The following is a 12,695-nucleotide window of genomic DNA, read 5'->3' on the forward strand; positions in this document are numbered from 1 at the left end:
TTGCATTAAGAGGTTGAGAAGTATGATTGTTTCCATTACTGTGTTAGACAGGTCTAACCTCTCCTCTGAGGACCTTTTCTTCCTTGCTTTGGTTTTCCCCTCATAGCAGTATTTTGTATAATAAATTAACTGCATTTTACTTAAGATTTGTTTCTGCCTTTAATCTTAAAAGCCACAACAGTCATAGTCATAAATAGTTAAGATCAGTCATTAGTCATAAGCACCATCTCAGGCAGATGGGACCTCTGTTTATCATTTCATCCAAAGAACAGCATGCTCAGAAGTACAGTACCCCCTTTGCCATTCATCACTGTAGTGACAGTATTGGAAAATTTAACTAAAGCAGCTGGGGTGCCACTGTCTAGCAAGCAACACCCCCCCAAAAAAAAGTACATCACTGTTTTTCCCAAAGTTAAATTAGGATACCCATTGTTGGAACTTACAAGTTTGGACTTTTCAGTTTCTCTTCTGGACTTTTCACTCAAACTTGCAGATAGACTGCCAAACACATGTAGCAGGACACTCACTGGGCTGCTGGTCAGTGATGCTAGACCAGATAGTGTCCTTTGATTCCCATCTGACTAGAGTCACTACTGTGAGTGACTGTCGACAGCAATCAGTGGTTTAAGACAATAGTAAATTCTGTCACAATGAAATACTCAAAGTAAATATCAGATTTTCACACACACACACACACACACACACACACACACACACACACACACACACACACACACACACACACACACACACACCCTCAGTGTTAAACTCAACACTACTTTTCCTGATTTTCCATTCATAGGTTCAGAGGTAAGTACTAAGCTAGCTGCCCTTGCACGCCTTATTAAGCCTAACCAGTTTACCATTTTCTGCTCAAAATAACCTATCCCATTTGGTTATAGATTAGCCTTACCCTTCCCATTGTTGATAATTTTATATTACCCCTAAAGAGTGTAACCGGAATCATACCATAGATAAGTTGTAGGAACCCATGCATCAGATAAAGCATTTAGGAGCTGCAGCTGTCCTTTACAGTATAGGGGGCAGTCTGGAGGTACATTTTCTGTTTTCCATCTGTAATCTAAGTTGCACTTGAAAATGGACAGGGATGAACTTTGTTTTATCTGGATGGGGACTCTGTTCCATAGCAGCTGTATCCTCTGCAAAATATACCTGTCCCTCATAACCATTGTGTTGATGTTGTGGAAGAGGGTTAGATTCCTACACCAAGTATTTCTGATGCCATTTGACTTGCTGATGTGCAGTAAATCCATCAATAATGGGTCAGAGGATGCCTTTATGCCAGACACAGGTCACCTCTTAGCAGGTTGTAGGATGCTGAGTATAGTGACAGGGCTTTGAGCTGGTCCATATAGGACATGTAGCTTAGGCACTGTATCCTTTTAGTAAAGTATCTCAGTGGGCATTCCAGTTAGTGCATTTGTCTGGACAGCTGCATGTGAAAGGGGTCATTATACTCAATGACTGGCCTAATGAGGGAGGAGGCAAAGAGGACAATGACATCCCTAGATATAGACACATTCCCTTTCCTTATAAGCTGTACAATATAGAAGGACCTTCTCACAACAATAGACATACGTTCATAGGTTCATAGGTGTTTACTAGGCTAATGACCACAAGGGCCTTTTTAAGCCTAGCCATGAATCCCAAATCTCTGATAGGTTCTGTTCCATGTTGGTCAAAAGTTAGATCACTATCCACATAAGTTCCCAAATCCAGAACAACTGGGTCAACCCTGAGAAATGTATTGCAAAGTGGTAGTTCCCTGAGGTAGATGACTTCCCAAAGTACACAATAATGTATGTTTTGACATTTAGTTTCAGACCATGTTTTTGACAACAGTTATTTATTTGAGACAAACCTTCCTGCAGGAATGCCAAGCAATTTGGGGAACTCAGTGACTGCTCATAGCTTGCTGTCATCTGTAGACTTAATCAGCTGGAGCCGTACTCAGAAAAGTAGATGCCAAACAGGAGATGCTCCAGCACAGAACCCTGGGGACTCCAGTGGTGAGTGGTCTCTTTGTGGAGGTAACTTCCCCTGTTTTGATTATCTGCATCCTATCTATGAGCCAGTCAGCAATCTAGCAGTTGACATAGGGGTTTATTTAGCTTTTCTACTATGCCTGAGTGTAAAATTGTGTAAAAAGCTTTGGTCAGGTTGAGGTATGTGGTGTATACTTTTTTTGTTATCATCCATTGGTATGGTGACCTTTTCAAAAAAATCCACCAGATGGAGTACACATGACTTGCTGTTGACGAATACAAACAGGGATGGGTTTAGTGTAAATATCTGTATTCATTTACTGGTTTATATTCTCTTTGATTCTAAGTAAAATATTTGTACCCATTCCCACTGGTATATGGAGCATTTTTTATTTAAAAGAGGAAGCACATTTTCATTTAAAGGAGCAGTGTCATTAAGCCATAACAGCATGTGATCATACCTCTTGACTGCCCAGAATTTTGTAGAACATTCCCCAAGTTTACCTAATGTTTTTGCCTTTTCCCCCATAAATTTTTGATGTTATGATAAATCAGTAAGGATTACAATCAGCCAATAATGCCAGAGCTCCATACTGATTATAGTTAGAAAATGCATGTTGATGCAAATTTTGTTACTATAATTCAGTTAAAAGTTAATAGAGTAATAATTAACAAATTTTCTCCAGTTTTAGGCCTTTCCCCATTAGTTTTGACTTTGAACTGAGTTTTTGAGCAAACACAGTTAGAGGTATGCCAGAGAGATGGGACTGAAGCTTGTTTGATACCGCTAAAAGCAATATGGTTGAGAGGAACAATCGATAATCAGCTACCAACCATCCTTCATTACGAATTGGTTAGTTAAGTGCTGTGACCTTTCAGATGTCAGTACACATAACCAGGCATCTCCCTCTTAAGGTGCGGTAGCTGCATCTGTCTTTATTGGCTGTTTCTGTAGTTTATCTTATCTATTTAAGTTGTTCTTCTTTCGGCTTTTCCCGGTTAGGGGTCGCCACAGCGGAACTCCGGTCCACTAATGATTGGCAGTAGATTTTTTACGGGTGCCGAGGTGCCAGCTAGACGACCAACCTTCAATGAAGGCACGCCCATTCTATGCATGTCTTTTGAACGCCACTCGACTGTGGGGAGGACATGCAGACTCCACACAGAAGGCGCTCCAGCCGAGAATCAAACTGGAGAACCTCTTGCTGTGAGGCAACAACGCTAGCGCTGCACCACTGCGGCTTATGTTTTTGCCTTTCCCCCATAAATTTTTGATGTTATAATAAATCAGTAAGTATTACAATCAGCCAATAATGCCAGAGCTCCATATTGATTATAGTTAGAAAATGCATGTTGATGCAAATTTTGTTACTATAATTCAGTTAAAAATTAATAGAGTAATAATTAACAAATTTTCTCCAGTTTTAGGCCTTTCCCCATTAGTTTTGACTTTGAACTGAGTTTTTGAGCAAACACAGTTTAGAGGTATGCCAGAGAGACGGGACTGAAGCTTGTTCGATACCGCTAAAAGCAATATGGTTGAGAGGTACAATCGATAATCAGCTACCAACCATCCTTCACTATGAATTGGTTAGTTAAGTGCTGTGACCTCTCAGATGTCAGTACACATAACCAGGCATCTCCCTCTTAAGGTGTGGTAGCTGCATCTGTCTTTATCGGCTGTTTCTGTAATTTATCTTATCTGTTTAAGTAAAAAGATAAAATAAAATAGAAAAAACATCTTGCAGAGCACCTCTTTGGTGCTGGTATTATCTCAATGAACTCCTCAGATGTTTCCAAGGAAGCCTAGGATCCCAAGGAGCACACTTTTAGAAGCACTGATATAGGAAATGTAGAGACAACTACCTATGAGACTGTTTGGAGTTTGGAAAAGGTAGCAGAGAATCATCAGGCAACCTATGTAGAACATTCTATAGGAAATAGGGATCTACAAATGTGTTCTCTGAATGAGTAGCTGATGCATGGAACAGATTTCCAAATGAAGATCAAGGAATAAGTACTAGCTTAGGTATCTTTAAGAAAACATTTATTATAGGAGTGACTGTTTTGTGATATTGTCAGAGCAGAAGGGCATTAATGCTTGCACTTGAAATATTATCAATTTTTTTTTAAATAGTTGAACTACAAATGTCAAGATCACATGACTGATTTTTCAAAATGTCAGTGTTTGTCCCGAGATTGTGTTACAGTGGGTACAATGAGGTTCAGGGAATTTACCATTTTCCCTACTGTTGTGTGATCTAAGAGTTTGGTATATATATATATATATATATATATATATATATATATATATATATATATATATATAATGTAAAGGTAATTTGGGGATGCAGGAGGGCTTGAGCTCCACTGTCCACAAAAACAGAAATCGGATGTTTTTTGCTTTTTATATTGCAGAACATTGATCATATGGTCTTGACCATATACAGTTCAATGTCATGTAATGTCAATGTTATGACATAGACCCGTATAGGATGACAGGGCAAGATGTTAGATATCCTATAAAAGGCTGAATGCATTACCAGTACATGTCCATACTCCAGCAGCAATAAGGCTATGACAGAAACACATAAACTAGCAGCACATTCTGTAGTTGGAGCTGATCATGTGCAGTAGTATTCCAGTATGGAGTAGTATTCCAGTATGGAGGATATTACTGCAGACTGCAACCATTGGATGCTATAAGGATTATGAGTAAGGCAGATAGAGAAAAGCCCAGGTGAACTATCAGGATAATGGCCTCCTGTTAGTGGATTTCACTCTACAGTGGAATGAATGATTCAATTAGCAGTTGCTGTTCAAGGGAACAAATGCGTCAGTTTGTTACAAGAGGTCTGGTGGCTGGGAGGCTGGGGGGCGAAGAATACATATAAAAAAGAGGATAATATAGGTTCATAGGTAAGTACTAGGCTATCTGCCTGAAGGCATTTATAAGCCTAGCCGGAATATGTTGGCTTTCGCCAACCCTTAGATTAGTACCCTGTGCCTCTGTCCAGCAGAGCCATTGAAGTGATCCCTGGGGTAAATTTTCTGTTTCCCATCCACTCATCAAGGTTTCTCTTGAAGAGAATTAACAAGAAGTTCTGCCTAATGTAGATTGGAATCTTGTTCCAGAGCATGGGACGTTTCTGGGACAGGAATCTATTCCTCCAGCACATCCTATTTATTGTTGTGGTGAGGTTTAGATCCCTGGAGCTTGTGGCTCAAGGGGATATGGTTTTCTTTAGGTGGAGCATGCCCATCAATTCTGGGCTGGACATGACCTTGTATGTCAGGCAGAGATCACCTCTGAGTAGGTGGTATGCAACCAAGTACAGCTGGAGTTTCTTCAGTCGAGCTGCATAGGGCATTTGCTTGAGGCCAGTGATCCTCTTGGTGAGGTACTTCTGTGGTCTTTCCAGTTGTTGCAGTTGTCTTGTAAGGTACATCCCAAATTGGGCATTGTACTCTATGATGGGTCTGATGAGTGATGCGTAGAGGGGCCCATTTGCTGTATCTGTATATTTATTTGCTTATATTGACCGGCTGAGCCCAATTAAAGGTCATTTTTCAGAGGTAGCCTAGGTAGAAAAACAACATAATCTGATGCAGTATAGTCAGAAAAAAACCCAGTGATATACAAAATCATAAATATATACATTGAAAAATCAAATGCATTTTCTACATGTATACGTCTGCTATTTGTAAACCAGGTAAGCATCCATATTTCCTTTTCAATCCATAACTGTCCATAGACACAAAGAGTATGACATGACAGCATACTTAAAATAACAAGCATTAACATAACAGGTGCAAAGGAAAATCACATAGGACTAAAAACTTATAACGGTATACAAATATGACATCAGGTAAAAATCAAGCAAGTCTTTTACCACAGGCAATGAAATAATACATCACTTAAAATGATTAAGGCTCCATCTTTGCAGCATTAATTCCAAAACCAAAGAGCCCAGTATCATCCTAAATCCGTAAAATGAGCAACTCAGTCCCTCCGAATATTATTAAATTTCCAGTGAATTAAAATATTGTTTCTTTGTTAGTATATTCAGTCCAATACTGCCCAGGGCCTTGTGTAATGCCACGGTAGCCTGATTACAATCTTGAACTAAACCCTACCCCAAAGAAATATGCCACAAGTTTAGAATTTGAATAGACATTGTTTCTGAACTACTGTGAGAGAATACATTACGAGTGCACTGCATTTCAAAAAACGAGGATGACAAAATAAACACACATATATATATCTATATATATATATGTATATATATATATCTATATATATATATGTATATATATATATGTGTATGTATGTATGTATGTATTATCTGTATATACAGAGAAATTGTTTTGAAGATATAAGGTGGGAATTTCATGGGAGATTTCACAGGCTTTACTTCTTGACAATGAATAAATGCTGGAGCAACCATTCAGCACGAGTAATAGTGTAAAATTGAGATTGCATGGGACTGCTGTAAAGTTGTACTTATCAGGACTGGTGAAGGATGACAGGGCAAGATGTTAGATGTAAACTGGTTCCTTTCTAAAAACAGCTTGTGCTACTTGCAGTTTGGGGGGAATTTCACCTTACTGTCAAGATACATCTGTAATGGAGCTGATTATTGAGTGAGGGCACAGTGCATGGAAGAATGTGAGGGTTGTTATTTCCCATGGAGACAGGAGAGTTCAGATTTTTCACTGAATTTCATGCATTCTATGACTCTTCCCTATGATTCTTTCATGAATTATCTTAGACCCCTGTTAGGTAACTGGGACCAGCAGTGTACCATTAAATAATGGGCTGATAGGTTGCTTATGTGGTATTCCGCTCTTTACAAAACATCATTATAAATGCATTTGCAGTTATAGAACATATATAAGCTAAGGCCTAATGAAACATGGGACAAGGTATTAGTAAACATACTGCATAGTTGCATAAACACATTCTGCACACTTTATTTTGTGTACCACCATTCATTTTCTTGATTCATAGACATTGAACATGGTAATGATCAGCACTGTACAGCAGATTGCCAGCTTCTGTGAAGGGCATACATATATGCATAGTCCACAGAAGTGCCCTATATTTATTAGTACTCCAGGTGAAGTAAATCACAGTGCAGCATGAGAGCACTGTACAGTGTAGCAGACAGCAGCCACTCAGTAAGGTATACTATACCCTATTTAGTAAATGTTCCTTATTGCTTTGTGCCCCACTGTCATGTCTAAATTTGATTCATAAGAACATTTATCTCATTAGGCATGATGTTGATATTAGGATCATACTATGTTATGATAATGAGGAGACCAGGTGCTGTGAGAGTTTGCACTAATGTGGACCTAGCAATGTCACTGTCATTGCATGTGGGCATGGAAAGATGTGGAAGTGATTTTATTTATTTTTCTTTGTTGACTGGGTTAGTTCCACCAGTGGCTAGTAGCCCTCTTTCAAGAAAGACCTGAAATAGTATTCATACTACTAGGGGAAATTTGGCCATGGCATCGGGGGCTTGCCCACTCTTTTCAATAGGTGCTATGGGATCTTTTACATCCAAATGAGCTACCACCAACTCAGGCAGATGGAGCCTCAGTTTAATGTCTCATCTGAAAGATGGCACACTCATCAGTACAGCACCTCCCTTATGCTACGCTACAGTTTTAGCAATCCATATACCTAGTGTGGGAATATAACCCAGTGCCTCTGCACCAAAGGTGAGTGTGCTACCTGTTGTGCTACTGACACTTCTTTTCAGGCACTATACAAAATGATGTGGAGGAAGGGAAATGGTCAGAAATGAGAACAGCTATATTTATTCCCCTCCACAAAGGTGGCTGAGCAGCAGACACAAGGAATAACAACCCCATAAGTCTGACCAGCCTTATCTGTAAGGCCATGGAATGTATCATTATGGACCTCATAAATAAAGACATAGATGACCTCTAAAGCCTGGATCCTACACAATTTGGCTTCATGAAAAACAGATCCTGCCTGTTAAATCTGGTGGATTTCTTTGAAAGTGTGACCAAGGCCATTGATGATGGCAAATCTGTGCACACAGCATACCTCAACTTGAAAAAGGCTTTTGACACAATCCCACATTCAAGCATTACTGATAAACTTAGCAAACTGAATGTAAACCCCTTCATTGTAAGATTGCTTGCATACTAGCTCACAAACTGGACACACACTATCAAAGTGGGTGACTCCACATCAACCAGCAGAACTGTTACCAGCAGTGTGCCACAGGGGTCAATGCTGGGCCCCCTACTGTTTGATATATACTTCTCAGAAGTTTAGGTCAAAACTAAGGGATTGTGGCTGACCAAGTTAACAGATGACTGCAAACTAAGTGCAATCCCTGAATGCCCAAATGATGCCGGTATACTTCAGGAGGGTCTCATGCAGATCAAAGACTGGTGTATTAGTCATGATCTCAAACTGAATGCAAAAAAAATCTCATCATTCCCTTCAGCACAATGTCCCTTCACAATATCAAATTAACACAATACCCTAAGTACTCATGAAGTGGTAAGGGACCTGGGATCACAGGTTGATCACAACCTTAACTTCAACCACCACGTGTCTACCATTGTAAAGAAAGCTACCATGTAGCTCACTTGATTAGTAAAGGCATTGCCTTGAGAGCAAAAGAAGTTATAACCCCCTATGCTAGGCACTTAACAGGCCCATAATTGAGTATAACATCCCATTCGGTATGTACCATACTAAGCACCTACAACAATTAAAGAGACCTCAGAGGTTTCTAACAAAGAAGATCAAGGGCCTCCAGCATGTGCCTTAGATGGACTGACTAAATTCCCTGCCACTGTACTCTGTATCATATAGAATTCTTAGGAGAGACTTATGCCTGGCCTACAGATCAACTCAAGACCAAAACCTAATAAACTTACTGCATATCCGTAAAACAAATGGGTCTAGGGCTACTCATTCTAGGGACTTAAATATGGCCTGCAACTTAACTAGGACATGCTAGAGGGACAGATTTATCTCCCAGCGACTACAGCGTCTTTGGAATATGCTACCAATTCACGTGAAACAAAGCACCTTTATGACACTGTTATACTGCCTGTTGTTGTCTTGGGGGCCATAGACATTATTTTCTCCCCGTACATTTGATTATTAAATTTGTGGACATGGCACCACATTCTTCTCTTTGCCCACAGGGAACGAAATGTACCACAGGAAAATGTTTCACTGCCTAGGCAACTGAACCCAATCAATGCAATTTTAAAATTGAGGGCAACTAAATTTTAAAAGTCCACCCCCTCTAATATGTCACAAATAAATTCACTCATCATTTACAAAAAACTATATTTTTTTCAATTTTTTACTAATTTTCTTTAGATAAAATTCTACATATATAATATACACATAGACATATTTTACACGTAGTTAACATTTAATTGTAATTTAAACATATTTTATTCTTAATGATGATAGTGGCATATAAGAATTGATTAACGGCATAACAGTTTATTATGTTTACTTGAATATTTAAAGCAATTACTACATTTTTTTGAGTATTGAGTTTTGCTGGATATGTCAAGTGTTGATTTGTTAGGGTATCAGTAGTAGCAGGTTCATTACCTATTTACTGATTTATTAATTTTTTTATACAATATATTTGATTAAGTTAATTATTCTAAAGAAATTATTGTATAACAATTATGTTGTCATGTGTTTATGTACTGATCCTATACAATGTTATTTAAAGCTTGTCCGTGAGGATATTCTCTGTTCTGATGATGCATGATTGATATAATGGATGAAAGCAAAAACACTCACCCTGGGATTCAATAGGTCATGCGAAGCCTACACAGAATTTACATGTTTACACGGTGGTACATGGTGATTGACAACCCACATCACCGCACAATGCATATTCATGCTGCGTGGTGCATCTAAGCTAGGTTTCATAGATGGCAACAGTTTCACTGGCCAGGAAACCATGTAAGTGAACACAGATAGCAACATTGTTGAAAGCAGAGCACCTATGGTCTGCAGGTTTGCATGGAATGCTATAATGATCACCAGGGCTACACAGACAACTCTGTCTGTTAGTTCAACACATCTACACAAATGCAAACATAATGTGGGAGCAATTAACCAGAAAGAGGCACATATGTGACATAGATGTGTCACAGAAATATGGTAGAATGAAAGTCAAACATACCTCTCAACCTCTTAGAGCAAGAAATCTGGACAAAGCCATAACATAATGGTAGGACAAAGGCCCAAAAATAGAGACAGATTTTAATATTGCTGTTTTAAACTTAGAAGGTTGACAGAATAATAGGTTTTAAAGTAACATGAATTTACTGAAGAGCATGAAGTTTGAAAATCAAATGTTTGTCATTATTTTCTGACTTCAATCTGCAATGGCATGCCAGTGATTTACCAGAAAACCAAAATTTTACGAGGAACAAGTGAAAAATATGAGGCAAAAACTGGACATTCTGCAAAAGTCAGGACATTTGAGAGGTCTGAACTGAAATATATTTAATGTTGAGCCACATCAGTCCTGAGATCATCCCAGTAATATGGCAGAAAGCCACAAATTTGATAAGGAACACATCTGGACACCGTGGGAATATCTGGATAGTTGAGAGGTTTGAATGCGAAGTATATGGTCCAAACACAGTACAGGACTGTGAATCTACAGTACAGAGTATTGTGATATTCCATTCCTGGCATTCTGTACTAAAGCTGTGTAAATGATCTGTAATGGTACATGGACTGCCATGAAAAGTGAACACTCAGGGAAAGTGTGTGTATTGAATAGGGACACACACATGATTTGTAGGAATGAACACAGGGAAAGAGGAAAGGTGAAACAACTAATGTACAGCAGATGAGGGCATGACAATGGAAGATGGTTGTAGCAGCAATGCCAATCCGACATCTATGTGGGGCAGTAGGGACTGCACAGTGAAAACATGTATTATGTGACTGTCATACAAGGTGACATAACAATGGGGAGGATGTCTATGTGAGATAAGCATGCTTACGCGAATAATGCATAAGACATCTATCAGGGATGTGACATACCATTGGGGTAGGGTGCATATTGTGAATCTGTGCAAATTGATATGCCTGAATATCAGTGTCATCTCAGCAAAGGTCTGCAGCAAGTAGGGCACAGGTAGGACTCATGGAAAAAATTATAAGAACCACCCACAATCATGGACAATATCAGAATAATACCACCTGTAATCCCATGCCTCTGACATAACATATGTGATTTAAAGTTGTAAGAGACAATTCTGCACAAGCACACTTGTACAACTATTGTAATACATCCACACTCTATGAGGGTAATCACACACACTGTCCTGGCACTATAACATCAGCTGAACATGTTGGAAGGGACACTGCTATACCTGTATGCAACATTATGATCAATACAGGCTAGTTGACTGGTGTGCATGGCATAGATATATGGCACAATCCACACTGTCACAAATGATTTACATGCCATTAATGTTGTTAGACAGCTATGTTCTGCACTATATGCATCAGCACAACAGGTAGCACACATGCATCTGGTGTAACAACTTGATTGCTGTTCCACACCATCAAACAGTCATGTATCTTCCAGAAGAAGAAAAATACCTAGGTATGGCCAATAAGCTGTGTGACAGCTCACTGTGACAAAGGTGGTACACTTTAGTTATACATCATTGGAAGATGTGTAGGGAGGTACATGAGGAAGGGTGCATTGTACTCAGTTATTGGTGTGATGAAAGCTTGGAACTATGAAGGTATTATGGCCTCTGATGTGGATGTTCTTCACATACCCAGTACTTGTGTTGCATTCAAGGTAGTAGTCAGCACGGTGACCACATAGGTTCATAGGTAGATACTAGGCTATCTGCCCTAGGGCATTTACAAGCCTAGCCAGAGTGTGTTTGGCTTTTGCCACCCTTTTAGATTAGATGACTGTGCTCCAGTATAGTAGGTCACAGAAGATAGCCCATTTAAGGTTAGTTTAAAGTGCCCCTGTCTAGCAGTGACACTGAGGAGATCCCAGGGGTAAATCTATGGTCTCCCATCCAATTGTCAAGATTCTTCTTGAAGAGGGTCATTGAGGGGCTTTGCCTAACATGGATTGGGATTTTGTTCCAGAGTGAGGGGAGCCTCCAGGATATGAATCTGTCTCTCCAGCATGTCCTATTTATTTCTGTGCTGAGGTTTAAGTCACTGGAGCATGTAGCTCTAAGGGATTTGGATTTCCTCAGGTGGAGCATGTCCATTAATTCTGGGTTGGACATGGATTCATACGTCAGGCACAGAACGCCTCTGAGTAGGCAGTAAGCAACTGAGTAGAGCTGGAGTTTCTTTAGTCTAACTGCATAGGGCATCTGCTTGAGTCCCTTAATCCTCTTGGTGAGGTACTTTTGGGGTCTTTCTAGTTGTTGCAGGTGTCGGGTAAGGTACATCCCAAATGGGGCATTGTATTCAATTATGGGCCTGATGAGTGATGAGTACAGGGGCACAATGACCTCTCTTGATCTAGATGTGAACCCTTTCATGATAAGGTGAGCTATATAGAAGGTCCTTCTAACCACTTTGGCAATGTGATTGTCAAAGGAAAGATTACTATCTACTTGTGTCCCCAGATCCCTAATTACTTCTTCCATACTTAATGG

Source organism: Protopterus annectens, chromosome 2.part1 (genome assembly GCF_019279795.1).
Source record: "Protopterus annectens isolate FY-2018-M chromosome 2.part1, PAN1.0, whole genome shotgun sequence".
Classification (NCBI taxonomy): Eukaryota; Metazoa; Chordata; order Ceratodontiformes; family Protopteridae; genus Protopterus; species Protopterus annectens.